Consider the following 12,594-nt stretch of genomic DNA (forward strand, 5'->3'; position numbering starts at 1 on the left):
GTTCCGTGTGCCCCTTGCCTTCCTCTCGTCCCCGAGGGACTGAGTGCCGTCTTCACAAAGCAGAGCACAAGGCTCCGGTGTACAGAGAATATTAAAGGAAAAGAATTCCTTTGACGGCTGACAACTTCCCCATATATGTCCTTTTCTCATTTACTTAATTAGGGTTTGACAAGTTTCTGAAATTATAAGTTATTCTAATAATAAAAACCGTAACCTTTTGTTACACTTGCCATTTCCCAGTTATTTTTTTGTTTTGTTTAGCTGCACTGCATGTTAAGCAGAAATTTGTACATTCTCCTACAGTCAAGCCAAATGCCTTGATTTCTTCTATTTGAGTGTCATTATGAGCCTGCTAAAGATCAATTAATTACACATGCTTCTTTTTCCTGTGGGTACTGAAAATCTCAACTCTTCCTGCATTAAATCTTTAATCAACTATGATTTGTTTGTCCACTGTCCTGTGATTGTCCAATTTTTCTGTGGTTTTAAAAAACCGTTAACGTTTATGAGGTGTAATACACACTGACTTAATTAGAAAGAACATGAAGTTGAGGTTTACAACAGCATTGGTGTTTCGAGATTAATGCCTTATTAAAAAGCTTATTTTAGAAACCCTAAAAATGTTTCTTGTAAAGTAGTATTTACTACAAACAGTAACTTAGTTATGCACATTCTCTTACAGGACCTAAGACAGTTCTAGGCCACCTGGCCACCTGGGCAGATGAGTCAGAATACATGTGAGTTGAAGGAGAATAAGCCTAACAATATTCCTACTTTCTCTAGGGAAGTTACAAAAATAGTTCTTGTCATCCCGAAAACAAGAGGAAGGACCGGCCTAATGTTATTTCCCAGCACGTGCTTTAGCGCGCTCTGCAGTGCCAGGGCGGTTTCATAAACCCCTATGCAACCAGAGAACGGGGCATTGCCCATGACAAGCTGATTCCCGTAACTGCGCTCCTCAGTTATGAAGCCCTGTGAGCTGTTAAGAGTTTCTGGGGAAAAAGGGTTCTAAAAGCAAAGAATTGTAAGAAACACAGTAAATAAAGTCTTGAAAGCTCCTTTAATGGGCTGGTGTGCACTCTACACTTCAAGTAAGAGGTTTATATGCTACTGTCCCCAATCCATTTAGAGAACATTTAAAGAAAGGAAACAGAGAAGAGTTAGGACTTAAAACAAAATTTGTTTCCTTCTCTGCTAGACACTCCCTACTAGAATTAGAATATGAATTATTCTGTCTTGGAATAAATTAAGATTTAAAAAATGGCCAAACAATATATAAATGTGTGTATGTATGTATGTGTATGTGTGTGTATATATATATGTATATATATATATGTATATATATATATACAGTATTAAATTAATATATTAAATTTAAGTTATTTGATTAAAATAAATAAACGAGCTGAATTTAAAAAGAAAAAACTCAGTTGCATTAAAATCTATTGAATACCTAGTCTCTTATCATTAAAAAAATTTAAACTTGGGAAACCTAACAAGAAAGACAGCAGATCTCACTAAAAGTCTGTCTCCTCACAAAGAAACCTGTCATTTCAAGGAAACTTAAGAAGCACATTTTTAGTTTCCACAAAGGTTTTAGTACACCACCACATATTTTCCTATCTAAATTACCACAGTTTCACCTTGAGCTTTTAATCATTAAGTGAATACAAATGAACATAAAACACATGTCCATCTGTTAACTATTACAGAGTATAGTGATGTGGGAAAACACTGAGCACAAATAACACTGCCCAAGTTAATATAAACTTGCAGGGTATTTAACCACTGGATCAGAGACTTCCTACCGTGATTCATCACAGAGAAGACCTGATTCTGTGTTTTTGTTTTAACACCACTAATATAATACAACCTTGAATCGTTAAGGAGGGTAGGAAAAATGCCTTCATGGATCAGATCAATGACCCACATGGCCCCACATTTTATTTCTAGAAGGGCCGCTGGTTTTAGTGAATGGCTGTCAAGTTTGGGGCTGTACTGACAACGATGCCTAGCTTCCCTAGAACCATGAGAGTCATTTGAAGAATCTATCTTCCCAGAAGAGGCCCCTAGAACTCCCCGTTCTTTCTTTCAGATCCTCCAAAGCCCAACTCCGAAAGCTCTGCTCCCAGCCCCAGAACTAGACAGGAGGGGGAAAGTCCTACATTGTAGGCGCGTGTGATGGGCAGGTCATCATTGGAACTAAAGACTCAGGAAGCAAACAGGCTTTGGAACCTCAGCTGGAATTTGCAATAGTTTTTTTTCCATGGAAACAGTGATGCAGGTAGAAGTAAGGTTCTACTAGTGAGGGTATTAATATAAGGAGTATGTGTTTTCATTATGAAGTTTCTATATTCAAAGCACTATCATTTTAATAATTTTGATAATAAAGAACTAAGTTTGTTAAGTAACATGCTACTGCTGAACAAGTGTTCTTTAACTAACAACCATTTACTATCTTAAAAGCCTATTGGAATTAAGCATCTGAATTTATGGAAACATTTCCCCAAGATTAGTGCAATTACATTCAATCCTCATTATTCATGGTTTCCTTATTTGTGAAATCATCCACTAATGTTTTTTTTTTGTTGTTAATCCTCACCTGAGGATATTTTCCCATTATTCTTAGAGAGAGTGGAAGGGAGGGGAGAAACACAGAGAGAGAAACATTGATGTGAGAGAGTCATGTTGATTGTCTGCCTACCACATGAGCCCCGCACAGGGCTGGGGATTGAGCCTGCAACCAAGGTACGTGCCCTTTACCAGAATCGAACCTGGTACTCTTCAGTATTCAAGCGGACATTCCATCTACTGAACCAAACCAGCTAGGGCACTAAAATTTACTTTTAACCCCCAAACTAACACTTGTGGCATGCTTTAGTCATTTACAGACATGTACACAGCAGTGAACAATTTGAGTTCCCAGCTGAGGCTGGACAAATCATTGCTCTGCCTTCTTGTTTCTGCTTTCATACTGTCAACAAGTGTCCTTGTCAAAGTCTATTTAGTGTTATGTTCTTGCATTTTTGTGGGTTATTTCACTGATTAAATGCCCCCCAAGCATTGTCATAAAGTACTATCTAGTGTTCCTAAATGCAAGAAAGCTGTGATGTGCCTAGGTAAGTTTTGTTCCAGCACAAGTTATAGTGCTGCTAGCTGTGAGGTCCAGTGCACGGATTCGTGCACCAGTGAGGTCCCTCAGCCTGGCTTGTGTCCTCTTGCAATCCAGAATCCTTCGGGGAATGTCAGACTGCCAGTTTTGACCTGATCCCTGGGCCTCTGGCCTGCAGGGATCAGGCCAAAGCCAGCAGTCCGACATCCCCCGAGGGATGTAGTAGTACACAAAGGGACAGGAGGCTGGGGAGGAGCCCGAGCCTGGGCCGGGCGCCGCTCCCACTCATCCGGGCCCCGCTCCCACTCATCCGGCCCCGCTGTGCCTGCTGCCACGCCTTCTTGGTAGCACTGCTGTGGATGCGGGAGAGTCTTGCGCCACAGCAGCCACGCACGCCAACCGTGAGCTGGGCGTCTGGCACCCATCAGTCAGCTGAGCGGTGTTCCCCTTGTGGGAGCACACTGACCACCAGGGGGCAGCTCCTGCATTGAGTGTCTGCCCCCTGGTGGTCAATGTGCATCACGGTCAAATGGTTAACCAGCTGACCAGCCTAGGGGGGGGTATATATATACATCTATACTATATATATATACAAATTATTATATATATATATTTATATTTTAGAAGCCCAGTTCCTAAATCAAGGACCCGGTGGGTTCCTAACCCTGGGGGGTGATTAGGGCTGATTCAGGGCTTCCCAGCTTGCAGCCGGACCTCCTTTCCCCCACTGTCAGCCGGGGCCTTCCTTCCTTCCCCCCCCCCCTCCAATGGGCAGCACCCCTTAATCCGGATTATCAAAATCCTTGTCTCCCCGGTGAAATCCCAAGGGGGCCCTTCGGATGTTAGGCGCGCGCGCGCACACACACACACACACACACACACACACACACACATACACATATATATGGTGTTTTTAAACAGAAAACGATGTAAAACAAGGTGATGTATTGATCACTTGACAAAACTGTAGTGACCAAAGGCCCTGGTGAATAACAAGAGTTGACTGCATGCTTTTACATAGTTTAACTTCCTTTGATGGTAAACATCAAGCTACTGTGTAAATTCCATTATTTCCTGGACACTAGACACAAGCATACTGACAAATAGTTTACTGCCAATTTTAACATTTCCTTCATTGCTAGTTTTGCTCAAGATCTAAGGTTATTGCATACCATTGCATTCTTTTTAAAACCAGTATACAGATAAACTGAGTTATAATAAAGTCCTCACAATCAGAGTAGCTACTTTAATGAAATGAAATGCTGATGCTAGCCACTAGTTGTTGTTGTTGTTTTGGCAACACAGAGAGAAATTCAGCACAATGAACACAGTATATTCTGAATAGTAGTTATTAGAATTACTAATAATCAGGTACCAAAACTTTTCTCCTACCCAGAGTGTTAACCAACAGGTCATAAAACATTATCAAAACCTTTTAGAAATAAAGTACTTTGCTAGGATGGTAATTATTTATGAACTAACAATTTGGATAAATTCTGACCAGTCAATTATCACTCTGAGCAAAAATACAGACTTAATATGCAATAATTATAATTTTAAAAGCAGGTTCTTTACAATTACCTGTATCAGAAAACAAAGATATGTTTCCAATAACTAGGGCTAGTCTCAAAACTAAGGTCAGCTTCAAAATAATTCCTTTTACCAGTCTAATATACCAACTGACACCATCAAAAAGTCATTTCTTTCCTCTTCTGCCCCCTCCCCACTGCTGCTGCCCATAGTAACTATGTGTAAAATCATTCTAATACCTCATGGTAACACAAGAATATGTTTATTAGATTGACTTCTTTTTTTTTTATATCTAGCTCACAGAACACTAATGGAGTAAGTGTTTTGTTTCAGTATTTAAGCCTAAAGCATCATACCTTGGAATGAGTGGCCAGAGAACCCATGGGTAGTAGGTATGAAGGGATGTCACAAAAATGATGGGAAGGAACAAGCAGACACACACAATTCAGTCTCGATCAAGGCCTCCGATGGCCCTCATCGCCCTTACGTAAGCCAATTCCTGATGGCTGCAATCTCTCTAGTGGTAGTACCCAGGTCAACTTTAACAGGAAGGCCACATTCCACCACACAATGCCACTAATCTTGAGTGGCACATGCATTTTCTCTTTTTACTTCCTTTCTACCATTCCAGCCTTGCCATATTCTTCTTCTCAAGACACAAGCCTACCAACAACACTAAAACATACATTTTGTTCCACTTGGTTCTAAGGAAGCTGTGGATTCCTCACACCTACAGATGTCAGAGAGGGATGGGCATATGAAAGGCCTTCCTTCAGGCATGTAAAGGTCACTCATTTCAAAGAGCATCAGAGCTAGCAACCCACTGGCCATCAACTAGTACCATCATTTCACTGAACACAGAAGTCTGAGGCCTGGCCAGATTGTATCATTGGATCAAAGTCACGTGGATAGATGCTAGCAGAGCCAACCTTTGGAATACCATAATATTAACTTAGATTTTTCTGAAATCTGAAATTAAATGACTAAGCTTTACATATATTGAAATAAATCCAGTGCCCAGTACAGACGTCACTGAAGGAGTTGCTCTTGTAAAGAACTCTAGTTAAAACAGACCATAAAATGGGGGTTACCACTGACATAAGAACATTAGCACAAAAAACCTCTATGTGGTCTGTTCTTGCTAATTTTCTTAAATGTTTATGGTGGGTGGAACAGCCTGAGACCTTGCAACTTAATTTTATTGGCACAAAAATCTCTTAAGAAACATAAAAATAATAGACCACTGGGTTCCACTTCTTGCTAGAGTACTATAAAAAGCCATCTGTTTTGCAATTACATCTTCTGTTAGGTCCCAGCCTCATTTTTGGCCCTTCAGAAATAGTTGAAAGCATGTGTGTAGTGCCAAGTTCTGTGATGGTTTAACTCCTGGTAAAGCTCCCAGGTCTGGGACAAGAGACCATACTTCCAAAATCTTAACGTGAAAAATCCTGAACTCTGCCATCGATTATATTGTGCTTTCTGCTACATGTGCTCTCTTTCAGAATCGGCAGGAAACTGGCAATAAGCAGATAATGTTATAATGTGCTTCTACTGAAAAAAACAACACATCAGTATAGGTGGTGATATTTAAAAGATATATTTAAGTGATCTTTCTCCTTAAGCAGATATACTTTGCTACCTTCAATGTAAACCAACACTTCAAAGGAAAACGTCCTTGTTTTTTACTGAATCTACCCAGTAAAAATAGTAAATAGCTAACACCTACTAAACTCTTACTATGTGATAGATGCAAAGGTAACTGTTATATACACATATATGGTATTTTACGTAATCCTTTCTATACCCATCTGTAGCTCTATGTGACATAAGTTATTGAGCTAAATGAGGAAACAGAGGTATAGAGAAATCAGTAACTCGTCCAATACTACTCAGCCAGCAGGAGGCAGATCCAAATGTGATAATGGGCAGAACCACTAAAAAGCTACTTATCCTATATAATAAAAGGCCAGGGACCATAAGCATAACGATCTGAACGACCGATCAGTCGCCATGAGGTGCACTGACCACCTCTCGGTCCCTCCCCTCCCCCACCTCCCTTACCCCCCACCCCCGCCCGCAGGCGAACAGGGAACCATGGGGAAGTGGGTGGGTGGCGGCGGGTGGGGTGGGACTGGGACTGGCAAGCGGGTGGAACAGCTGACCTCTTGGTCCCTCCCCCCAGCCCGTAGGCTCCGATGGATCAGCGATGGTGAATGGGGAACTGGGCTGGCTGTCAGGCTGTTGGGATCCCCAGCTCATCCCCAGCTGCTTGGGGGCTCTGGCTGGTGGGAAATTGGGCACTGGTGACTTCACCTCCATGCGCGTGCGCCAGGCCGGCTGCTGATGGAACGTGCTGCCCACTCGGGCCACTCATGCAGGCACCGCGCCATGGCTACTGCTGCTGCAGGGCACGCCTGTGACCTACCCGCCTCGCGGCGGAAGGCGGCGTTTGGCGTGGTGACTGGTGAACGGACAGAAGATGGCCCTGATCGCAGGCTAGGCCTAGGGACCCTACCTGCAAGATTTTGTGTGCTGGGCCTCTAGTTTATAAGATAAGTTATTGGTCAAGTCTGCAAGGACATTTGGAATCACCATTCCTGGCTCAGGAGAGAAAGTATTCAAGCAGATGTGACCATGGGATCTATAAATTCCAATACTACTAAGCTAGATAATATATTTGACCTAACTGTTGCCACAGAACTGGGATGTAGCAAAGAGCAGATGTTCAATAATCAAATCCGACTTAATAAGGCATCCCTGGCCCTTGAGGTTTCTGCTGGAATAGAGCTGGGATCTGAGGCAATATCACCAGCCCACCAGTGTCAACGTCCTTTCTACTACAACAGGCTGTCTGCAAGGCAGGATCCTTTCTTATCCAAACCTGAGAGTATGTGGGCTTCTTCATTAGTGATTTTTACCCACTTAAGTGACAGTGAATTATGTGCAATATCTTAGACACCATTCAGGTATAATGAATCGGTTTCCTGATTTTCATATTTATGGTATTCTGCAGTGAAACCCACCATTTTACTTAATAGAGGATAAAAAGAAATGTATTTTCCATCTGTGAAGTCAAAATCACCATGGGCTTCTTATTCATAATATCATAAATATTGAGCCGATCAATTCTGACACACAATTTTTATAGTTACAATTATGTGTGTAAACATTTCAAAAAAACATTTTTTTAACCTGTAGCCACAATAGTGACTTCAAATAGCCAAACTTTATATATCAAAACATGTTCCTTAGCAGGTATATATTTCTAAGCTAAATTAATAGGTAAACATTTCAAAGCCAAAATAAAATATTTAGGGGAGGAAATAGTAATAAAATAAATATATTACTAAAGGAAAATTTTAGCTCCTTGGATGAAAGGGGTTACCAGACTATAAAACTTGTACTAACTTTAATTTTAAGATTTAATTAATGTAAATAAAGTAGAACAGTTTAAATGCTTTTAAAAAAGATTTCATTACTAAACTTATTCAGTGGATAAAGTACTAAATTCTTTAAGAGTATGAAAGCCAGAGATTATATTTGGCAAAACTAAAGAAAGATGCCTACTTCCTAAGAATCTGGAATATTTCAATTCATAGAAAACCGGTGGCTCTCTCTATGGAGCACACCCCCTTCTTTCCAAAGAGCATGCTTTCCCCACCCCGCAGCGGCCCAAACCTCTCCTCGTGTTCATCTCTGAAGGCCTTTCTCTCTCTTCCTCCCCCCCTCTCCTTTTGCTGTAACTTGTTTCCTGAGCCCGGCCATTTCTTCTAAGGTTCACTTCTACCTCTCTGAGTTTCTAAATAAATTTTCATAAAAAAATTTAAAAAGTATCTATTCAAACAAACAACTTGAAAAGGTAGTTTCCTCTTACCCTTTAAATAATAATTTTGCTTTAGAATATTCTACTTATTTCCTGAAGAAAATCTAATTAAGTAATTAAATCCCTAGATGATATGCAAAAATAGGTGCATCTTTTGGTGATATTTTGAAGTAATAGGGCCCAGCCAGTGTGGCTCAGTGGTTGGGTGTTTACCTATAAACCAGGAGGTCACGCTTTGATTCCTGGTCAGGGCACATGCCTGGTTGTGGGCTTGATCCCCAATGGGGGACGTGCAGGAGGCAGTCGATCAATGATTCTCTCTCATCATTGATGATTCTATCTCTTCCTTCCTCTCTGAAATCAATAAAAATATATTTAAAATTACTTTAAAGGCTATAGGTATTTACCATAATTTTAATAGAGAGGTTAATTATTCAGTGTAATAAAACAAATAATGCTATTGTTCCAAATTGCCACACTACTCCTCGCCCTATCATTAGTGGCCACTCTCTTTAGATATTGTGTGCCCTCTGCATTTAGTTGGGGACATAGGAACTTCAAATAACTTAGGAAGCGTTGCACTGCTTAGTGAGCCTTCAGTATTACTGAAGAAGATAGATACTAAGTTTGAGATGTGTACTGTGAAATGTCGGGGCAAAAGACCAGATGTTTATTGTAAATATTGTCAGTGATGCTGACTAAAGTGATACTCTACTTGATAGTATCCTATTTATAGAACTGTGCTTAGGCCTATTCCCTGCCCTTTGCAGAAACCACAGCACCAGGAGAAGATGGCTGTGACCTGTCAATCAGCAGTCAGATTGAATGAGGAAAGCTCCACACCTAACCCAGAGCACATGAATAAATATAAAAGGCTCCACTACAGGGTACTGCTACTGAAGCAATTAACTTTAAAAATCCCAATACACTTTCCAGATCAAACTGCTTGCTTAAGGGGAAAACAACCTATTGTTTATGTTTAAATAAATTTATTTGCACTCCATTAGCATATCTGATTAAGTCCTGCATTTTCAGAGTAGAGAGCAAAGCTCAAGCACTGATAATCTAGTGATAATCCTGGCCAAAGGTCATCTGCAGAAGTACCAACCCATGGAATGAAATGGGTAAAGAACATGGCCAAGAATCCCTCCAGGGGCCACTAAAACCTGCCTCTTGCTCCCTCTTCAGGGAGAAGGAAAGCAGCAGCCAGGTAATAAGTCACTATTTAGGTAGTGACTGGGGGTGACACTGGGATAGTGTACATGTCTAGGGTAAAACTGGACTTTCAAAGAAATGTTTTAATTGAAGCATAACATTCAATTTAAGTGTGATGAATGTCAAACACACCCATCTAACCATACCCAAGATTAAGAAGAGCCCCTGTCCGAGTCCCAACCCTGCCCCTGAAAAGCAACCATCACTCTGACTCTATCATCATAGTCTGGTTATGCCTGTTTCTGAATTTTGTATGAATGGATGACAGCTTTCGAAGTGGTGTCTGGTTTCTCTGGTCTAACAGTATGTTTGCTGAGCTTCGTAGCTGCTCCTGTGCACAGTGGTTCATTCTTTCTCATTGCAGTAGAGTTATCCACTGTATAAATATACCACAACTTGTTCACCATCTACTGGTTTGGGACATTCGGGTTGTTCCTAGTTAAGGGTTATTATCAATAATCCTGCTTTGAACACTTATAGCTGAGTGCAACTCCTGCATCCTGCACCTGCCTGCTAACTGATGCAGTCCCCTCCCTGTCTTCCCATCCTGCCTCTCTCCCCCTATGTATCCATTTTTATCTGTTGTTGCTAGAGAAAATCGCTCTTAAATACAGATTTGACTCCACATTCCTGCTCAGTATCCTATAATGGCTCCCCATTGCCTCCAGGATAAAATCCAAACTCTTCACAGGTCATGGAGGGATGTATGACCTCTTCATCACCTTGCAACTGTTGCGGTTGCCCTGAACAGTGCCAAAGCATTTCAGGTCTTTATTATCACCCTCTCCAGCATCTCTGTGCTGCTTATGCTGCTCCCTCCTTGGAAAATGCTTCTGCTTCTTGCACATCCTTCAAACTCCCTCAGCCTCCTCTAGGCAACCTTCCCCAGTCTTTTGGCCTCTCTTCTGACCTGGAGGTGGCCCCTCTTCCCTGGGCTTCCAAAGCACCATGTTTTTGTTTTATCTCAAAGTACTTATCTGCCTAACCCCTCTGACTCCCATACTACTGCTTGAAGCCCTGGCACAGTGGCTGACATGTCACACCGTATGTGTTTGCTGAGTAGCACAGGTGCTAACTGCACAGGACAGAAACTGACAGTTTGCATTTAACTGGGGAAGAAAGCACAGAACTAATGCAAAAGTCAGTGTGAACCCAGAGGTGACAAAATCGGTATTCAAGTACTCTAAGTCTAGAAAAGCCCTATAGTATGGATTTAAACTCCTGGAATAAATGTTAAATCTTATCATTAGAGACACTATTGTAAATATTATACCACATTGTAAAATTCTTCAATATATCCTAAGGCAATACTTAAAGAATACTATTGTTCTAATCTACAATTAGTGATTTCAATGTGATCATAAATAAAATGTTTAATTGAAATAATTTGTATAGATTAATTTTTAAATACTCAGTGAAAGAAAATGTGCAAGTAAATTGTACTTACAAAAAAGTTGATAGGAAAATGAAAACAAAAAAATACTACTAATGTTGAGGAATTGGAAAAAATTCAAAGTATAAATTCTCCTGACACAGCTTTTTCAACACTTTATCACTTAAGCAAAGCTTCTGCCTCCCTGAAACCAAATTAATCAAAATAGGCTAAATGTCACCAGTCAAGTAGAAGACATGTTCCACCCTAAAAACTCAGAGGGTTTTAGTAAAAAGAATGTATGGAATCTAATGAAATCAAAACAAAAGAATTGATAAAGTAAACAGCACAGACTTCTCAAGCTATTTTCAGATTCCAGTTTGTAAATTACCTACCTAAATAAATTGTCTAAGATCATGAAGACACACACACACACACACACACATACACACACACACACTGCTGTGGTTAATATTCTCTCCCATTTATAACCCAACATATGCTTTTTTCCCAACTGCTCTTTCAAACATATTATCTGTTTTCTCAGTCAACAAGTTCTTAAATTGTTATGTTTACTAGTAGCTCCTTTAGATGGGGAAAGCATAAATTAACCTTTTTGATTTATGTCTGTATTATTTCAGAAAAGTTAAGTTAAATAAACACATATCTCGCCGAAACCGGTTTGGCTCAGTGGATGGAGCGTCGGCCTGCGGACTGAAGGGTCCCAGGTTCGATTCCGGTCAAGGGCATGTACCTGGGTTGCGGACACATCCCCAGTGGGAGATGTGCAGGAGGCAGCTGGTCGATGTTTCTCTCTCATCGATGTTTCTAGCTCTCTATCTCTCTCCCTTCCTCTCTGTAAAAACTCAATAAAATATATTTTAAAAAAAATAAATAAACACATATCTCATTTAATTTTTATTTATTTAAAAAATATTTTTATTGATTTCAAAGAGGAAGGGAGAGGGAAAAAGAGATAGAAACATTAATGATGAGAGAAGCATTGATTGGCTGCCTCCTGCCACGCCCCCCACTGGGGACTGAGCCCATAACCAGGGCATATGCCCTGAACAATGGGGAACAGAACAATGACCTCTTGATTCACAAGCTGATGCTCAACCACTGAGCCACATCAGGGGGGCCCTCATTTTTTCATTTTTAAAACTAGACTCTAAAAGTTCCAAACCATTTATAATAACTAGCAATTATTTTTCTTAGTATGATTCAGCCACAAATAAAAAGTTACTAATTAGTTTTGGATATTCTGAATTTGTAAAAGCAATAAACATTTCTGTAGAGCTATCCAGCAAAATTAGAAATTTGCATCTAGAGCTGAGAAGATGGATCCAACACATCCAAGTATCAGAGAGGTGACAAAAAGCTATAAAACTCACTCACCTATACTCTAATTACACTCTTCAGCATTACTGTACAAGTTTATGTCAGGGTGACCGTAATTCCTTTTTAAGGCTGATCTAGACTTGCAATTTAGTATGTTAATGTATGTACTAGTATATATGTATGTGTGTGTGTGTGTGTGTG

General features: G+C 40.4%; 1 protein-coding gene across 2 annotated transcripts in view; it reads right to left on the reverse strand.

Moving 5' to 3' along the window:
- The window catches only part of RASSF8 (Ras association domain family member 8), a 65,882-nt gene that overhangs the window by 13,125 nt on the left and 40,163 nt on the right, over positions 1–12,594 (reverse strand). The window lies entirely within an intron of this gene.

This window comes from Myotis lucifugus, unplaced genomic scaffold (assembly GCF_000147115.1).
Source record: "Myotis lucifugus unplaced genomic scaffold, Myoluc2.0 scaffold_78, whole genome shotgun sequence".
Classification (NCBI taxonomy): domain Eukaryota; kingdom Metazoa; phylum Chordata; class Mammalia; order Chiroptera; family Vespertilionidae; genus Myotis; species Myotis lucifugus.